The sequence below is a fragment of the Mytilus trossulus genome, chromosome 3 (genome assembly GCF_036588685.1).
Source record: "Mytilus trossulus isolate FHL-02 chromosome 3, PNRI_Mtr1.1.1.hap1, whole genome shotgun sequence".
Taxonomy (NCBI): Eukaryota; Metazoa; Mollusca; class Bivalvia; order Mytilida; family Mytilidae; genus Mytilus; species Mytilus trossulus.
This window is the reverse complement of record NC_086375.1, coordinates 6,618,148-6,639,495: the sequence shown is the minus strand read 5'-3', so window position 1 is coordinate 6,639,495 and position 21,348 is coordinate 6,618,148.

Sequence of the window (21,348 nt, the reverse complement as noted above, 5' to 3'; positions counted from 1 at the left end):
CTTTTGCTGTAATAACCTAAACTATACTGTAACAACCTGTCCTGTTCTTAAACAACTTGTCCTGTCCTGTGCTGTAAAATCCTGTCCTGAAATGAACCACTCCGTTCTGTTTAATAATAACCTTTCGTGTACTTCTGCAACAACCTGTCCAGTAATGAAACAACCTGTCGTGCACTATAAAAACATGTTCTGTACTATAACAACATTTCACGAACTGTATCAACTTAATCTTTACTGTAAAAACTATTACAGTACTGTTACAACCTGTTTTGTACTTAATGTAAAGTTGTGTACTACAGCAGCCTCTCCCGTTCTATAACAACCTGTTCTGTAACTTCAAACTCTGTCATATCCTGTAACAAGCTGTTCTTTAATACTTTAGCAACTTGTGCTGTGCTGCAGCAAATGTCTTGCTCTGTGAATACAATGTGCTTAACTATATAACTTACCCTATACTGTTACAACCTGTCCCATACTATAACTATCTATCAAATACTGTAACAACTTCTACTTAACTTCAGCAACATACAATCTATTGTAACTACATGTACTAAACTATTACAACCTGTCCAATACTATAGCAACTTGATCTGAAATGTTACAACCTGTCCTTTTCTGTACTGTATACTGTAAGAGCCTGTCCTGAAATATAATAACCTTTCCTGCAATGTAACATCCTATTCTGCTCCATAAAACATGACTGCTCTACAACAACCTGACCTGTTCTATAACAACCTGACATATACAGTGAAATATGTATTTTACCGTAACAACATTTACTGCAAGACAATGTCCTGTACTGTAATACCATTTCCTGTACTGTACACCCTGTCTTGTACTGTAATACCATGTCCTGTACTGTACACCCTGTATTGTACTGTTATACCATGTCCTGTACTGTACACCCTGTCCTGTACTGTAATACCATGTCCTGTACTGTACACCCTGTCTTGTACTGCAATACCATGTCCTGTACTGTACACCCTGTCTTGTACTGTAATAACATGTCCTGTACTGTACACCCTGTCTTGTACTGTAATACCATGTCCTGTACTGTACATCCTGTCTTGTACTGTAATACCATGTCCTGTACTGTACAACCTGTCTTGTACTGTTATACCATGTCCTGTACTGTACACCCTGTCTTGTACTGTAATACCATGTCCTGTACTGTTCACCCTGTCTTGTACTGTAATACCATGTCCTGTACTGTACACCCTGTCTTGTGCTGTTATACCATGTACTGTACGCCCTGTCTTGTACAGTACACCCTGTCTTGTAATGTAATGCCATGTCCTGTACTGTACACCCGGTCTTGTACTGTTATACCATGTCCTGTATTGTACACCCTGTCTTGTACTGTAATGCCATGTCATGTACTGTACGCCCTGTCTTGTACTTTTATACCATGTCCAGTATTGTACACCCTGTCTTGTACTGTTATACCATGTCCTGTATTGTACACCCTGTCTTCTACTGTAATGCCATGTTCTGTACTGTACACCCGGTTTTGTACTGTAATACCATGTCCTGTACTGTACAACCTGTCTTGTACTGTAATACCATGTCAGGTACTGTACGCCCTGTCTTGTACTGTACACCCTGTCTTGTACTGTACACCCTGTCTTGTACTGTTATACCATGTCCTGTACTGTACAGCCTGTCTTGTACTGTAATACCATGTCCAGTACTGTACAACCTGTCTTGTACTGTAATACCATGTCAGGTACTGTACGCCCTGTCTTGTACTGTAATGCCATGTTCTGTACTAAACGCCCGGTCTTGTACTGTTATACCATGTCCTGTACTGTACACCCTGTCTTGTACTGCAATACCATGTCCTGTACTGTACACCCTGTCTTGTACTGTAATACCAGTTCCTGTACTGTACACCCTGTCTTGTACTGTAATACCAGTTCCTGTACTGTACACCCTGTCTTGTACTGTAATACCATGTCCTGTACTGTACACCCTGTCTTGTACTGTAATACCATGTCCTGTACTGTACACCCTGTCTTGTACTGTTATACCATATCCTGTACTGTACACCCTGTCTTGTACTGTAATACCAGTTCCTGTACTGTACACCCTGTCTTGTACTGTAATACCATGTCCTGTACTGTACACCCTGTCTTGTACTGTAATACCAGTTCCTGTACTGTACACCCTGTCTTGTACTGTAATACCAGTTCCTGTACTGTACACCCTGTCTTGTACTGTAATACCATGTCCTATACTGTACAACCTGTCTTGTACTGTAATACCAGTTCCTGTACTGTACACCCTGTCTTGTACTGTAATACCATGTCCAGTACTGTACGTCCTGTCTTGTACTGTAATACCATGTCAGGTACTGTACGCCCTGTCTTGTACTGTAATGCCATGTTCTGTACTGTACAACCTGTCTTGTACTGTAATACCATGTCGTGTACTGTACGACCTGTCTTGTACTGTACACCCTGTCTTGTACTGTAATGCCATGTCCTGTACTGTACACCCGGTCTTGTACTGTTATACCGTGTCCTGTACTGTACACCCTGTATTGTACTGTACGCACTGTCTTGTACTGAAATACCATATCCTGTACTGTACACCCTGTCTTGTACTGTAATAACATGTCCTGTACTGTACACCCGGTCTTGTACTGTTATACCATGTCCTGTACTGTACACCCTGTCTTGTACTGTAATACCAGTTCCTGTACTGTACACCCTGTCTTGTACTGTAATACCAGTTCCTGTACTGTACACCCTGTCTTGTACTGTAATACCATGTCCAGTACTGTACGTCCTGTCTTGTACTGTAATACCATGTCAGGTACTGTACGCCCTGTCTTGTACTGTACAACCATGTACTGTACTGTACTGTACGTCCTGTCTTGTACTGTAATACCATGTCAGGTACTGTACGCCCTGTCTTGTACTGTAATACCATGTACTGTACTGTACGTCCTGTCTTGTACTGTAATACCATGTCAGGTACTGTACACCCTGTCTTGTACTGTAATACCATGTACTGTACTGTACGTCCTGTCTTGTACTGTAATACCATGTCAGGTACTGTACGCCCTGTCTTGTACTGTAATACCATGTCCAGTACTGTACGTCCTGTCTTGTACTGTAATACCATGTCAGGTACTGTACACCCTGTCTTGTACTGTAATACCAGTTCCTGTACTGTACACCCTGTCTTGTACTGTAATACCATGTCAGGTACTGTACACCCTGTCTTGTACTGTAATACCAGTTCCTGTACTGTACACCCTGTCTTGTACTGTAATACCAGTTCCTGTACTGTACACCCTGTCTTGTACTGTAATACCATGTACTGTACTGTACGTCCTGTCTTGTACTGTAATACCATGTCAGGTACTGTACGCCCTGTCTTGTACTGTAATACCATGTCCAGTACTGTACGTCCTGTCTTGTACTGTAATACCATGTCAGGTACTGTACACCCTGTCTTGTACTGTAATACCATGTCCAGTACTGTACGTCCTGTCTTGTACTGTAATACCATGTCAGGTACTGTACGCCCTGTCTTGTACTGTAATGCCATGTTCTGTACTGTACAACCTGTCTTGTACTGTAATACCATGTCGTGTACTGTACGACCTGTCTTGTACTGTACACCCTGTCTTGTACTGTAATGCCATGTCCTGTACTGTACACCCGGTCTTGTACTGTTATACCGTGTCCTGTACTGTACACCCTGTATTGTACTGTACGCGCTGTCTTGTACTGAAATACCACATCCTGTACTGTACACCCTGTCTTGTACTGTAATAACATGTCCTGTACTGTACACCCGGTCTTGTACTGTTATACCATATCCTGTACTGTACGCCCGGTCTTGTACTGTTATACCATGTCCTGTACTGTACACCCTGTCTTGTACTGTAATACCAGTTCCTGTACTGTACACCCTGTCTTGTACTGTAATACCAGTTCCTGTACTGTACACCCTGTCTTGTACTGTAATACCAGTTCCTGTACTGTACACCCTGTCTTGTACTGTAATACCATGTCCTGTACTTTACACCCTGTCTTGTACTGTAATACCATGTCCTATACTGTACAACCTGTCTTGTACTGTAATACCAGTTCCTGTACTGTACAACTTGTCTTGTACTGTAATACCATGTCGTGTACTGTACGACCTGTCTTGTACTGTACACCCTGTCTTGTACTGTAATGCCATGTCCTGTACTGTACACCTGGTCTTGTACTGTTATACCGTGTCCTGTACTGTACACCATGTATTGTACTGTACGCGCTGTCTTGTACTGAAATACCATATCCTGTACTGTACACCCTGTCTTGTACTGTAATAACATGTCCTGTACTGTACACCCGGTCTTGTGACGTATTCTAATTTTACAACACGGGGGAACTAGCGGTAGATTTAAATAAATAAGAAATACACAGGTTGTACTTTCAATGTTCTATTGTTGAATCAAATTATCTCAATATAGTTACATAAATCAAAGTTACATATGGAAGTCCATAAAACAATAACAACGGCACAGTCCGCTTGAAAGTCCTTAAAAGTAGCAATACGAGTTCCGTATTCTAACGTTCGGTAATCCTCACTGACCATAATTTTTGAATGTTTCTTTTTATAACAAATGTTGAGTTACTCTAATATAGAATGACACTAATTAATACAAATTTGACAAATTTGGTCTATTCACGAGAACTTGTTAAGCTTAATCCGTTATCTCAAAATGACATTAAGTTCTATTTTACTAATTGTACTTTAAGAAAATTACGACATATGGATTTGTGAAAGTTTGTAACAACATAAAACAGTATTAAAAATTATGAAATAAAATCACAGAAATTTACACCATGACAACTCTCCTCCGCTCCAGCTAGACTCTGACCCAGAGTCTCAAGGATATAGAACTGACACTATTTTGTAATTTCCAAAGCCTCTTCTGTTAGGACGGTTTCCTCTCGATCGATGGTTTTGACCTCTTGAGTACCTCATATTGTTCGGCGCAGTATTGTTGTTGCCATTACTTGAAGATTGTTTCAACATAGATATTTCAATTTGTGTTTCTTCTAATTTCAATTTAACGTTTTCCCACAACGAGCGATAGTGCATTATGTCTTCACTTTTCTTTTCACAGATCTTTATCCATTCCTGTACAGTTTGCTTTTCCTGTTGAAGTTCTTGATAAAGTCCGCGGTTTGCACTTTCCACTGATGTTTGAACGGAAAACAAAGTTATTTCGGCAAAACGTCTTTGTTTTTCTAATTCCTCATATTGTTCTCCTTGAGCTTTGATAAAATTCTCCAGCTGTTCACATTCTTCGTCGTGCATTTCTTTGACTTCTAAGGATAAAGCCAAATCGCTAATTCTTGTATTTTTGTTGACAATCTCTTTTTCCTGCGCGACTATTTCGTTCCTGAGTTTTTGGATGTTAATCTTTAAACTGTTCATTTCCATTTTAACCGGATGATTGGTTTTAGTCACAGTTATTTGAAAATCTTCATCGTCTAAAGTTGAGAATGGAAAATCATTGTTCATTTTCTTTGCGAGAAACACACGAAGTCTGATTGAGTCCCTTTCTTTCCTTTTCGTTGACTTTGGTACCTTGCTGGGTGATGTACAGTTTACTTTAAAATGTCCAAATTGTCCACACCTAAAGCACTTGAAGTTCACATGGCGATCAAAAGTCGAATTTGTTTGAGGCCGTTGAAAGTTACTTTGGTGATAAGCGACTCCTTTAAATTCCTTTTGTCGATTCACACTGTTTTCTTGTCTTGGGTGGTTTCTGTCGTAAACGATTGGAATTCCGTAAATGTTCATATTGTATATAATACACGGGATTTTGCAACACAAACTGTTGATTGATGTTATAGAATCAGCAGAATGTTCCGGGTCCTCGCACCAATTGACGTATTCTAATTTTACAACACGGGGGAACAAGCGGTAGATTTAAATAAATAAGAAATACACAGGTTGTACTTTCAATGTTCTATTGTTGAATCAAATTATCTCAATATAGTTACATAAATCAAAGTTACATATGGAAGTCCATAAAACAATAACAACGGCACAGTCCGCTTGAAAGTCCTTAAAAGTAGCAATACGAGTTCCGTATTCTAACGTTCGGTAATCCTCACTGACCATAATTTTTGAATGTTTCTTTTTATAACAAATGTTGAGTTACTCTAATATAGAATGACACTAATTAATACAAATTTGACAAATTTGGTCTATTCACGAGAACTTGTTAAGCTTAATCCGTTATCTCAAAATGACATTAAGTTCTATTTTACTAATTGTACTTTAAGAAAATTACGACATATGGATTTGTGAAAGTTTGTAACAACATAAAACAGTATTAAAAATTATGAAATAAAATCACAGAAATTTACACCATGACACTTGTACTGTTATACCATATCCTGTACTGTACACCCGGTCTTGTACTGTTATACCATGTCCTGTACTGTTCACCCGGTCTTGTACTGTAATTCCATGTCTTGTACTGTACAACCTGTCTTGTACTGTTATACCATGTCCAGTACCATACACCCTGTCTTGTACTGTAATACCATGTCCTGTACTGTACACCCTGTCTTGTACTGTAATAACATATCCTGTACTGTACACCCGGTCTTGTACTGTTATACCAAATCCTGTACTGTACACCCGGTCTTGTACTGTTATACCATGTCCTGTACTGTTCACCCGGTCTTGTACTGTAATTCCATGTCTTGTACTGTACAACCTGTCTTGTACTGTAATACCATGTCCTTACCTGTACACTCGGTCTTGTACTGTTAAATCATGTCCAGTACTATACACCCTGTCTTGTACTGTAATACCATGTCCTGTACTGTACACCTGGTCTTGTACTGTAATACCATGTCCTGTACTGTACACCCGGTCTTGTACTGTTATACCATATCCTGTACTGTACACCCAGTCTTGTACTGTTATACCATGTCCTGTACTGTTCACCCAATACTACAACATGTCCTTTACTGTAATCCTGAAATGTAACAACTTGTGATCTACTATATAACCTACCTTTAATATACCGTAACAACCTGTCATATACTTCAACAGCCTGTCCTGTACTGTCACGCCCTGTCATTTAATATAATAACATGTCATACCCTGTGAAGTGCTGTAACAAGCGGTCCTATACTGGTACAACATCTCCTGCACTGTAATACAATATCCTGTACTGAAACCACCTGTAACGTACTTTAACACCGTCCTGTTCTGTAATAACCTGTCATAAACTGTAACAATGTGGTCTATACTGTAACAACTGACTGGAATATAAAACATGTCCTGAAACACCATGACAAGTATTACAATAACCTTTCATATACTACAACAACATGTCTTGTTCTATAACAACTTGTTCTGTAACTCAAAACCCTGTCATATATACATATATACTGTAACAAACCGTCCTGTACTTCATTAAATTGTCCTTTTATACTTATTAAACCTGTTATATACTAGAACTGTAACACTCTGTTCAGTACTGTAAAAGCATGTCATGTTCTTATCCTGTTCTGTACTGTAACAATATGTCTTGTATTGTCATATATTCCTGTACTGTTACAGCCTGTCCTGTAAGTATATTACAATATGATATTAAAATTTCAGTTACTGTTACAACCTGATCTCTACGATAACTACCTGTCATTAAATTTAACTACCTGTCATTTAATGTAACAACTTGTCTTGTAATGTAACAAAATGCCCCGTTCTGAAACACAAGCTCATGTACTGTAATAACATGTCCTGTATTGTAACGAATAAACTCATCATATATACCAGGTTTAAATTTAGTATATACGCCATACGCGCGTTTCGTCTACAAAAGACTCATCAGTGACGCTCTAATCCAAAAAAGTTAAAAAGGTCAAATAAAGTACGAAGTTGAAGAGCATTGAGAACTAAAATTCCTAAAAGTTTTGCCAAATACAGCTAAGGTAATCTATGCCTGAGGTAGAAAAGCCTTAGTATTTCAAAAAATTCTAAAATTTGTAAACAGTAAATTTATAAATATAGCCATAACAATGACAATTCATGTCAGCACAAAAAGTGCTGACTACTGGGCTTGTGATACCCTCGGGGAAATAAATCTCCATGAACAGTGGCATCGACCCAGTGGTTGTAAATGAACTCATCATAGATACCAGGACTAAATTTAATATATACGACAGACGCGCGTTTCGTCTTTTGGTGTTTGGACTTTTGATTTTTGCCTTTTGATTTTTGCCTTTTGCCTTTTGATTTTTGCCTTTTGATTTTGGACTTTCCTTTTTGAATTTTCCTCGGAGTTCAGTATTTTTGTGTTTTTACTTTTCATGTACTGCAACAACCTCTCCTTAGCTATGTTAACCTATCCTGTACTTAAACAACATTTTAGGTAATGTATATCAACTTGTTCAGTAATATAACAACCTGTTCTCTTCTGTAGGCCTTTTCTGTACTGTAAAAAAAAATGTCTTGAAATACAAAAACCTGTCTGCAACGTGTGATTGGATTGCTTCGCTTAGAACATGTGGTAGATACTTAGTCAGTCATAAGCGGTTGAGCTAATGAAGTACTTCTTTGGCTCAATCGGTTAACGCGCTGCCTTGTAACACAGAGATCAAGGGTTCGATTCCCAGTGGAGAAAACGATGATTTTGTACGTAAAATCATGCTCTCCGGTTTCAAACGGAAAGCTCTGTCATATACTTTAACAATATATACTACACTGTGAACAATAGTATTTTACTATAACAACCTGGCATTTGTTTTATATAACAACCTATTCTGTACTGTAACAACTGCTCTCTACTGTAACAATATTATATATACTGTTAAAATCTGTCATGTGCTGTCCTGTACTGTAACACCTTGTCATGTACATTAAACAGTACTAACAAACTTGTTATGTAATGCAATACCTACTTTTCTGTACTTTAACAACCTGTTTTCTACTACCACAACATGTCATATACTATAACCTTTATTGTAATGTAAACCGTGTCCTATACAGTTACAACATGTCATATACTATAATAACCTTTATTGTAATGTAACCTTGTCCTATACAGTTACAACATGTCATGTACTGTAACACTTTGTCCTTAACTGTAACAACCTGTCCTATACAATAACAATGTGCCATGTACTGTGATTACCTGTCCTTTACTGTAATTCTGAAATGTAACAACTTGTTATCTACTATATAACCTACCCAATACTACAACATGTCATATACTATAATAACCTTTATTGTAATGTAAACCGTGTCCTATACAGTTACAACATGTCATATACTATAACCTTTATTGTAATGTAAACCGTGTCCTATACAGTTACAACATGTCATATACTATAATAACCTTTATTGTAATGTAAACCGTGTCCTATACAGTTACAACATGTCATATACTATAATAACCTTTATTGTAATGTTAACCGTGTCCTATACAGTTACAACATGTCATATACTATAACCTTTATTGTAATGTACACCGTGTACTATACAGTGACAACATGTCATATACTATAATAACCTTTATTGTAATGTAAACCGTGGCATATACAGTTACAACATGTCACATACTGTAACACTCTGTCCTTAACTGTAACAACCTGTCCTATACAATAACAATGTGCCATGTACTGTGATAACGTGTCTTTTACTGTAATTCAGAAATGTAACAACTTGTTATCTACTATATAACCTACCCTATACTGTAACAGACTGTCACAACCTGTCATATACTGCTATACAATGTCATGTACTGTAACATAATACCCTGTACTGTAAAACATGCCATGTACTGTAAAACATGCCATGTACTGTAAAACATGCCCTGTACTATAATAAGTTATTAATAACATTTTCTGTAAGTTAACAAACTAAAACTGTACTCGAGTACTCGTTGCCATCCCTAATGATAATTTTTTTCTGTAAGTTAACAACATATTCTGCACTATAAGCATGTCCTGTCCTATACCTGCCTGTTCTTTTACACAAAAACACCTAAAATATATTATAACAACCTGTCCTGTCATGTACCGTAACAATATATATTGCACTGTTACATACTTTCCTGTGCTCTAACATACTGTCCTGTACTGTAACATCCCGTTCTGTTTAATAATAACCTGTCGTGTACTTCTCTACAGTAACATATTGTCTTGTAATGATCAATATGTCCTGTACTGTCCTGTCTTAAACTGTAACAATCTTTCCTGTACTATACAACCTGTCTAGTAATGAAACAAACTATCATGCACTTTAGTACTAGAACAATATTTCACGAACTGTAACAACTTTTCCTGTCCTGTTACAACCTGTTTTTTTTTACTTCAAATAAAGTTCTGTACTACAACAACCTGTCTTGTTCTATAACACTCTGTTCTGTAACTTCAAACTCTGTCATTTACTATAACACCATATCTTGTAACAAGCTGTCCTTTACTTTAGAAACCTGTGCTGTACTGTAAGAAATGTTCTGTACATACCATGTCCTGAACTATACAACTTACCCTATACTGTTACCCATACTATAACTATCTGTCAAAAACTGTAACAACGTCTCCTTTGCTGCAACAACATAAAGTCTACTGTAACTACCTCTTAACTAAACTATTACAAGAGACATGTATTGTTAAAATGCGCATCTGGTGCCGGTTATGTTATAACAACCTGTCCAATACTGTAACATCTTGATCTGAAATGTTACAACCTGTTCTTTTCTGAAACACCATGTCATATACTGTATACTGTAAGAACCTGTTCTGCAATGTAATACCGGCGTCACACATCAGCGTATAGCTCCGACGTACGCCGGGCGTGGTAAAAATCATATACGCTTCCAATACGCTAGTAATTTTGGATGCATTCAACTTGTCAATCATATCTGTATCGTGGGTACAAAGAGCTTTAAGCGTGTATTTGACGTACGAAAAGCTTACATAAGCGTGTATCTGGAGTTCAAGTAACTTATGATGGCATAGGTATGGCATTTGTCTAAGCCATACATATATGGAATGCACACTACAAATGAAAAAACGTCCCCTGGACGTATTTGAGACGCGTCCCGGTCATATCTGGGACGATAATCAGTGCTTTCGGCGTGTCTCGGATGTTTAATTATGGTTTTTTTGTTTCAAACACATCCGCATACGTTTTAGTTAAAGTCGAACTATCTTGAAAAATATACAACGTGCCATTAACGTGTCTCAAACTTATCTGTAGCGTTTTCAACGCGCTTGTACCGTACGTATTACGTGCGTGTAGCGTACAGGTATACACTTGACAAACGATTGAACTAGATGATGCATAAAAATTTCTGGGAATTTTAGCGTTCACCAAGCGTATACCTTTAAATATTGACGTACTTCAAACTTATGCAACACGCGTTTAATGATTGCTTAGCATTCTCTGGCGTGCAACTAACGTTGTATACGGACTTTAACATACCCTATACTGTAACAACCTGTCATATACTATAAAAATGGGACAAATACTGTAAAACTTGTCCTGAAATGAAACAACCTATTCTGCACAGTAAATATATCCTGTACTACAACAACCTGTCCTGTTCTATAACAAACTGTTCTGAAACGTAATACTCTATTGTAAAAATTTGCCTAATACTAAAACACATTGTGCTGTACTTTGACAACATGTTTTGTACTATAACACAACATCTCTTATACTGTTAAAACATGTGATGAAATGTTACAATCTGTCCTAAAAATACTAAAAACAACCTATCCAATACTGTTAAACTTGTCCTGAAATGTAAAACTTGCCCTGTTCTATAATAACCTGTTCTGTAATGTTACAAAATACTCTGCACTATTAAATACATCCTGTTCTACAACAACCTGTGTTCTATAACAACATGTCCTATACAGTAAAAGACAAATGTCTTTTACTGTAGCACTCTGTATTGTACTATAACGACATGTCCTGTAATATAAAAACCTTTCCTCAATTTTTACAGCCTGTTCTGTACTATAACAATCAGTTATGTACTTAAAAACATATTCTGACCTGTAAAAACCTATCCTCACCTGTATAAACCTGTCATGTATTGTAATACCATGTCCTGTATTGTAGCACCCTGTCCTGTACTGTAACAACATTCTATACAGTAAAAATCTACTATCTACTGCAACAACCTGTCCTATATGGTAACACCCTATCATGAACTATATAACTTTAAATATCATATACTGTAACAACCTGTCCTATATGGTAGCAACCTATTATTAACTATTTAACTTACCATATACTGTAAAATGTGTCCTGAACTTTAACAACCTGTTCTGTACTATACAACCTATTCTTACATGTAAAAAACTGTAATACCATGTTCTGTACTATAACAACATTCTTTACAGTAAAAACCTGCTGCCTACTGTAACAACCTGTTCTATATGTAAACAACGTGTTATGAAATGTAACTACCTATCCTAAACTATATAACTTACTATATTCTGTAACAACCTGTTAAATGCTGTAAAAATTGTCCTGAAATGTAACAACACATTCTGCTTCATAAATACCCCGTTATCTACTGTAAAAAAAAGTCTACAACTAAACAACATGTGCTGTACTTAAATAACATGTCTTGTACTTTAACACAACATCTCATATACTGTAACAACTTGTGATGAAATGTAACAACCTGTCATGTTCTATATAAGTTACCATATACTGTTACAACCAGTTCTACTTTATAACAACCTGTCCAAACAGTCCTGAAATGAAACAACCCATTCTGAACTATACAATATGTCATGTACTACAACAACCTGTCCTGTTCTATAACTACCTGTTTTGATACGTAAAACCCTGACCTACACTGCAAACATTTGTATTGTACTGTAACAACATGTCTTGTATTTAAACAACTTGTTCTGTTCTTTAAAAAACCTGTTATACCATGGACTATACTGTAACCCCCTAGCTTGTAATGTAACGAAATGTCCTATACTGTAAAAAGCTGCTGTTTATTGTCAAGTTCTATACTGTTAAAACCTGTCTTGCTCTGAAACACGATGTCATGTACTGTAAAAGCTGCACTGTAATATAATGTCCTTTAATGTAACAACCTATTCTGCGATAAACAACATGTCCTGTAATACAACAGCCTGTTATGTTTCAATACAACCTATCAAGTAACGCAAAACCTGGTCCTACACTGCGAAAATTTTTCTTTGACTGTAACAACCTGTCTTGTACTGTTTTACCATGTTCTGAACTGTAACAACACGTTCTGAACTGTAACAACACGTTCTTTTCTGTAAACATCTGCTGTCTACTGCCAAGTCGTAAACAGTAACAGCTTGTGGTGAAATGCAACTTTTGGCTAACAACATGTCCCGTACTATAACATTGTGACAGGTACTGTAACAACGATGACAACTTGTCAAATGATGTAACAACTGTTCTGTTCTTTTAACAACCTGTCAATACAACTATAACCTGTCCTGTACGTTATTACCTGTTCTGTAACCCAAACCCCTGTCATATACCAACGTGTCCTGCATTGTAACAAACTGTCCTATACTGTAACAACCTGTCGTGTACTTGAACAACTTGTTCTCTACTTTAACCACATTTCCTGAAATGTAAGAACCTTTCCTGTACTATTGTAACCAAACATTTACTGTAGCAACCTGTCAATTACCGTAACCATCTGTCTTGTACTTTAAAAGCCTATCCTGTACTGTAACGGGCAGTCCAGTAAACAACTGACCTTTTGTCTAACAACATGTCCCGTACCATAATAACATGACAGGTACTGTAACAACGATTACTTTACTTGAACAATAAATGTTCTCTACTGTAACAGCTTGTACTGTACTGTATTGAAATAACATGCCCTGTTTTGTAACAACCGGTCTTATACCGTAACAACCTGGTCTCTAATGTAAAAACCTAGTCTCTACTGTAAAAACCTGGTCTCTACTGTAAAAACCTGTCATCTACTGTAACTACCTCTCCTTGCTGTAACGACCTGTCCTGAAATGTAAGAAACTGTCCTATACTAGAAAACGACTCTATACTGTACTAACCTGTCATATACATTAAAAACTTATCCTATACTGTAACACGTTAACAACCTGTTGTGAACTTCAACAGCCAGTTCTGTACTGTGACAAAATGTTTGGTACTTTAACGACCTGTATTTTACTATAACCACCTGTTTTTGTACTGTTAAACTTTGTTTCTGTTCTAAATATAAACAGTCCTGTACTTTAGCACCCTGTCCTGTAATGTAACAACTGATCTTTATTATAACAATATGTCCTGTACTATAACAACACAACAGCTACTGTAACAATTTATAATACTATTCAAATAGACTGTTCTCTACAGTAACAACTGTTCCAGTTCTGTAACGACCTATCCTGTACTGTAACTACCTGTTCCGTACTGTCACATAGTCAATTGTACTATAACACCCTGTCTTGTACTGTAACATTCTGTCCTATACCCCTGTAATATAATAATAAGCCTGTCATATACAGTATCAACCTGTCCTGTACTGAAACACTCTGTCTTGAAATGTAACAAACCTGTCATGTGGATATTTCTACATCCATCTTGTTGACAACTGTAAAACTTGTTCTGTACTTTAACACACAGTCCTGTACTGTACAACCTGTCCAAAAATGTAAAAACCTGACCTGTACTATATAAACTACCCTACACTATTACATCCTGTCATATACTGTACAAACCAGCTCACTACTGTAACATCATGTCAAATACCGTTATAATTTGTTTTGAACTTTAACAATCTGTACTATAAAAGCCTGACTTGTACAGTAAAACAATATTTACTAAAAACCTAATACATGCGGTCCTGTAATGTTACAATCTTTCGTATACTTGAACAACTTGTTCACTATTGTTTCAGTATGTCCGTCTTTTGCTGTGAAAAAAAATGTTTTGAACTGTAGCAACCGTTCTTGTACTGTAAAACCCTGTTTCTGTACCAAAACAACCTGTCCTACACTATAACAACCGGTCCTATACTGTAACACAAGGTCATATACTGTAACACACGGTCCTATACTGTTACACGTAACACCCTGTCCTGCCATTTAACAACATACCAGGTACTGTAACAACGAATACTGTACTTGAACAGAAACTGTTCTCCTCTGTTATAGCTTTTACTGTAATGACATAACAGTTCCTGTACTATCACAATCGGTCTTGTATCGTAAAAACCTGTTCTCTACTGCAACTTCCTGTCCTTTACTGCACCAACCTGTTCTGAAATGTAAGGATATGCCCTATACTATAAAAATTCACAATACTGTAACAACCTGTCATATACAGTAACAACCGGTCCTTAACTGTAACCACCTATCCTGTACTGTAACCACCTGTCCTGTACTGTAACACACTGTCCTGTACTGTAACCACCTGTCCTGGACTGTAAACGTGTCCATTACTCTGACAACCTACCCTCTACTGTCAAACAGTGAACTGTACTACAAAACCCTGTCCTGTACTGTATCACCCTGTCCTATACTCCTGTCATGTAACAATATATTTCAGTAATAAAAACTAAAAGAACCGAACCTGTACTTTTACATCATGTCCTTAACTATAAAAACCTGTACTATAATAACCTGTAATGTAACGTAAGACTCTGTCCTATACTGTAACATCCTGTCCTGTACTGTTACAAATTGTCCTTGCGCAGTTAAACATTTTACTGTACTAAAACAATCCTGTTCTTTAATTACTATCACAACCAGTCCCGTTTGTTTAACATATTTGATTACATTGGTTGCAATAAGTTACATTGATTTCCTATTAAAATAAAAACCGATAATTTCACAAGTGAAATAAACGTGGTTATTTCACTCTCTGACGTCATACAACAAAAGGCGTTGTCAATCCGTCGACTGCGCACTCGTTTAATCCATGCGTCGTTCGGTCACGCGTTGTCTTATTTTTTATATTCAAATACGGCGATTAGTTTTACTATAAGTCCTTACGTCTTATACTGTAACACGCTGTCCTGTAAAGTAACAACTGTCCTGTACTATAACAACATGTCCTTAACTATAAAACCAACATAACAGGTACCGTAGGATTTTGATCTGAGCCTTAAGAAAATGACCTGTACTGTAACCGCCTGTACTGTACTGTAATTACATGTCATGCACCACAACAATCTGTCCTGTACTTAAGCAATATTTTCTTTACTTTAAATATGTTTCCTTTCTTTACCTATCCTGTACCATAACAACCTGGTCTATACTGTAACAACCTGTTTTATACCATAACAACCTGTTTTATACCATAACAACCTGTTTTATACCATAACAACCTGTCCTGTACCATAACAACCTGTCCTGTACCATAACAACCTGTTCTATACTGTAACCACCTGTTCTATACTGTAAAAACCTGTTCTATACTGTAACAACCTGTCCTGTACCATAACAACCTGTTCTATACTGTAACAACCTGTCCTGTACTGTAACAACCTGTTCTATACTGTTACAACCTTCATGTACCAGAACAACCTGTTCTATACTGTAACAACCTGCTCTATACTGTAACAACCTGTTCTATCCTGTAACAACCTGCTCTATACTGTAACAACCTGTTCTATACTGTAACAACCTGTTCTATCCTGTAACAACCTGTTCTATACTGTAACAACCTGTTATATCCTGTAACAACCTGTTCTGTACTTTAACAACCTGTTCTATACTGTAACAACCTGGTCTGTACTGTAACAACCTGTTCTATACTGTAACAACCTGTTCTATACTGTAACAACCTGTTCTATACTGTAACAACCTGTTCTATACTGTAACAACCTATTCTATACTGTAACAACCTGTTCTATACTGTAACAACCTGTTCTATACTGTAACAACCTATTATATACTGTAACAACCTGTTCTATACTGTAACAATCTGTTCTCTTCTGTAATAACCTGGCCTGTACTGTAAAACAACCTACTCAGATGACTGCACTGTATCAACCTGTTCTATACTGTGACCTGTTCTATACTGTAACAACCTGTTCTATACTGTAACAAACCTGCTCTATACTGTAACAACCTGTTCTATTCTGTAACAACCTATTCTATACTGTAACAACTTGTTCTATACTGTAACCACCTGTTCTATACTGTACCAACCTGTCCTGTACTGTAACAACCTGTTCTATACTGTTACAACCTGTTCTATACTCTAACAACATGTTCTGTACCATAACAACCTGTTCTATACCGTAACAACCTGTTCTATACTGTAACAACCTGTTATATACTGTAACAACCTGTTCTATACTGTAACAACCTGGTCTGTACTGTAAAACAACCTACTCAGATGACTCTACTGTAACAACCTACTCAGAAGTCTGTACTGTAACAATCTGTTCTCTACTGTAACAACATACTCAGATGATTGTACTGTAACAATCTGTTCTCTACTGTAACAACCTGGCCTGTACTGTAACAACCTACTCAGATGACTGTACCGTAACAACCTGTTCTATACTATAACAACCTGTTCTATACTGTAACAACCTGACCTGTACTGTAAAAACCTGTTCTATACTGTAACAACCTGTTCTATACTGTAACAAACTGTTCTATACTGTAACAACCTGTCCTGTACTGTAATAACCTGTTCTATACTGTAACAACCTTTTCTATACTGTAACAACCTGACCTGTTCTGTAACAACCTCTTCTATACTGTAACAACCTGGTCTGAACTGTAAAACAACCTACTCAGATTACTGTACTGTAACAACATGTTCTATACTGTAACAACCTGGTCTGTATTGTAAAACAACCTACTCAGATGACTATACTGTAACAACCTGACCTCTACTGTACCAACCTGACCTGTACTGTAACAACCTTATCAGATGACTGTACTGTAATAATATGTTCTCTTCTGTAACAACCTGATCTGTACTGTAACCACCTAATCAGATGACTGTACTGTAACAATCTGTTCTCTACTGTAACAACCTGACCTGTACTGTAACAACCTACTCAGATGACTGTATTGTAACAATCTGTTCTCTACTGTAACAACCTGACCTGTACTGTAACAACCTGTTCTATAAAACAACCTCCTCAGATGACTGTACTGTAACAACCTGTTCTATACTGTAACAACCTGGTCTGTACTGTAACAACATGTTATATACTGTAACAACCTGGTCTGTATTGTTAAACAACCTACGCAGATGACTGTACTGTAACAACCTGACCTCTACTGTACCAACCTGACCTGTACTGTAACAACCTACTCAGATGACTGTACTGTAACAATCTGTTCTCTACTGTAACAACCTGACCTGTACTTTAACAACCTACTCAGATAACTGTACTGTAACAATACATTTTCTACTGTAACAACCTGAACTGTATTGTAACAACCTACTCAGATGACTGTACTGTAATAATCTGTTCTCTACTGTAACAACCTGACCTGTACTGTAACAACCTACTCAGATGACTGTACTGTAACAATACATTCTCTACTGTAACAACCTTCTCTGTACTGTAACAATTTCCCTCTTCTGTAACAACCTGTCCTGTCAATAACACCTTGTCCTGTACTATACACCTTAGCATGTACTGCATTAGCCTGTCTTGTACTGTAACAACCTGTCCTGTACTATAACACTATTAAGTGTAATGAAATAATTTATCCTGTATCATACTGTTTCAATTTATTTTTGAAAACGGCTTACACATTGTTTTGACGAGAACAGTTTGCCATATTTCAGAATCAATTTGAACAAAGTGCACCATCTCTTGTAACAGACTAATAATTTGTTCAAAATATAATGACTAGTGTCATACATAACATATCTTTATATCGCATCATATAGAAGTTTATATCAAAAATAAACTCATCATAGATATCAGGACTCAGTTTAGTATGTACGCCAGACGCGCGTTTCGTCTACAAAAGACTCATCAGTGACGCTCAAATCCTAAAAAGTTAAAAAGGCCAAATATAATACGAAGTTGAAGAGCATTGAGGACCAAAATTCCTAAAAGTTTTACCAAATACAGCTAAGGAAATGATCAGAAATCTCAGTTAAACAACACTTACCGGTCACTCCCTTGTATGTATCAAATAAACTTGCATGCTTAGCTCCTTGTTATATTACGTATTAAGGCTTTGTTGAATGTGTCTGAACTGAATTATAAATTTAACATTGACTTTTCATCGACATCATAAAGTTTAATCTGACTTTCATTATTAATTTCGAGTTAGTATGCGTAAAACCAGAAGTATTTGTTTTAAATATTTAACCAGAGGAATACCATCCAATGAAGCGACTTTCAGATACATATCTAATACAAAACGAACCTTTTGGGGATTGATTTCTTCAATTACTAGCCATATAACAAAGTATAAAACCTCTTACTTTTAGGAGCAATAGTGCCTTTCATTTGAAAAATCTACTATGTCTATTCGAAACACCAAAAACATATCGTATGTCTCTAAAAATACCAACTCCGTCCAATAAGAGTCAGACTCCATTCAGAATGTATTTACACCTCCGTCAGTTTAGATTACCAACTCCTGTGGTTTAGAATACCAATTCCGTCCTAAAGAATATTAATTTTATGAAATTAAGGAATACTTCGTACCTTGTACTTTTATTTTAGCAGTCCGGCGATACATACCGTGCAACAAACTCCGAACTAAATGTAATGGAACATATCAGAAATTGCAATATATATATACATGTATAAGTAACAGTAATTAAAGGATTAAAAGATTATTAGCAGATGCCAAAAAGAATAACAATAGTCTCGGAGTAATTAGTGTCTACTCCGGGTTAGAAGTATTTGTAATTCTTCAAAACTGCCACAGAGGAAAAGTAATTAAATTAAAAGAGTTAATAAAATCCGGTCCTTTGTCCAAGATAATGATAATTAATTCATGTCTGAATCAACGACAAAGTATAGAAAGAAAAGAAATATATGACGAATAGGGAAAAAAAGAAACCTTCTGAAAGATTAAAATGTTGAAAACAATTATAACTTATATCACAAATCAAAGTCCTATCAATCTGGTCATATAAAACACACGAGACACCTACCCTATATTAAGTCATAATAAAATAGTATACACTATCGTTGCTACAAATCTGTAGATTATAATGATCTTTTAGAATGGAAGATCGTCTACATTTTTTCACGAGATGTTGTTTTCCTATGATAATATGAAAACATACAATTCCAAGGCCAAGAAAGAAAAAACGTATTGAAAATTAAGGATTCCCATGACTAATTTAGAAATAAGAAAGGTTGAACTTTTTAATTCATTTTTTCCCCTATTGATTTAGAGGATGAAATTCCTCAGTGCCCTAGATACAGCGGTCAAAATTCAATTAATATTTACTCATAACTTCAGTGTAAAATAGTACTAACGGTAGCTGGTCCGAAACCTTTCACACGTTGTACAGTCAAAGGGAAGCTACTCTTGTTACTCTGTGTGAACATCGTTGACATATTTATATATGCTAAAGTACAGTTGTTCCTCCTTACAGAAGTTCCTTTGGAAACTGCTTTAAACAATGCTATAATATCTGCTACTTGGAACAAATTAGTATACACCCTTTATTCCATCAGTAATAAATTTTATAATATTTATTCAGTAACATTTCAAAACTTTTCATCCAATAAAAGTAACATTTTAAAATTGTTCTTCCATTTGAAACTAAGACCATACTAGAAATTTCAAGGGGATAATTCAGTGTATCCCTGTCCCTATAATCTTTTCATTGACACTTTAACACATTTTTAGATTTAAATTGGATAATTCCTGTTCCTATCTAAATAATAGTTTACAGGATTCAAACTTAAAAAAAATGGACGAACTTAGTTTACCCTCATGGTCAATTTCTAGATTCTAATTGTTCAAGATATGAGATATGAGGCAAAATTAACTGTATCTGTTTTATCAATTATCTCACGTTCGATAGACGGATTTGTACAGCATATTCACCAAAATTTGAATTATTTAGTGAGAAACCATTATCTTTATATTGGAAAGTAAAATTAAAGGATACTGCTAACTTCTTTTCTTTCTACATTAGAAGTTCCTGTTTTGAATTTGACTTCATATGAATATTGGAACGAATTGGCAAGAAGAGAAGCACAGTTTGTTCCCATTGGAATGCTGATTGCAAGTTAATATAAAAAAGAAAATGTGATATGATTGCCAATGAGACAACTGTCCACAAGAGAACAAACTGACACAGACATTAACATCTATAGGTCACCGTACGCACTTCAACAATGAGTTAAACCCATACCGCATA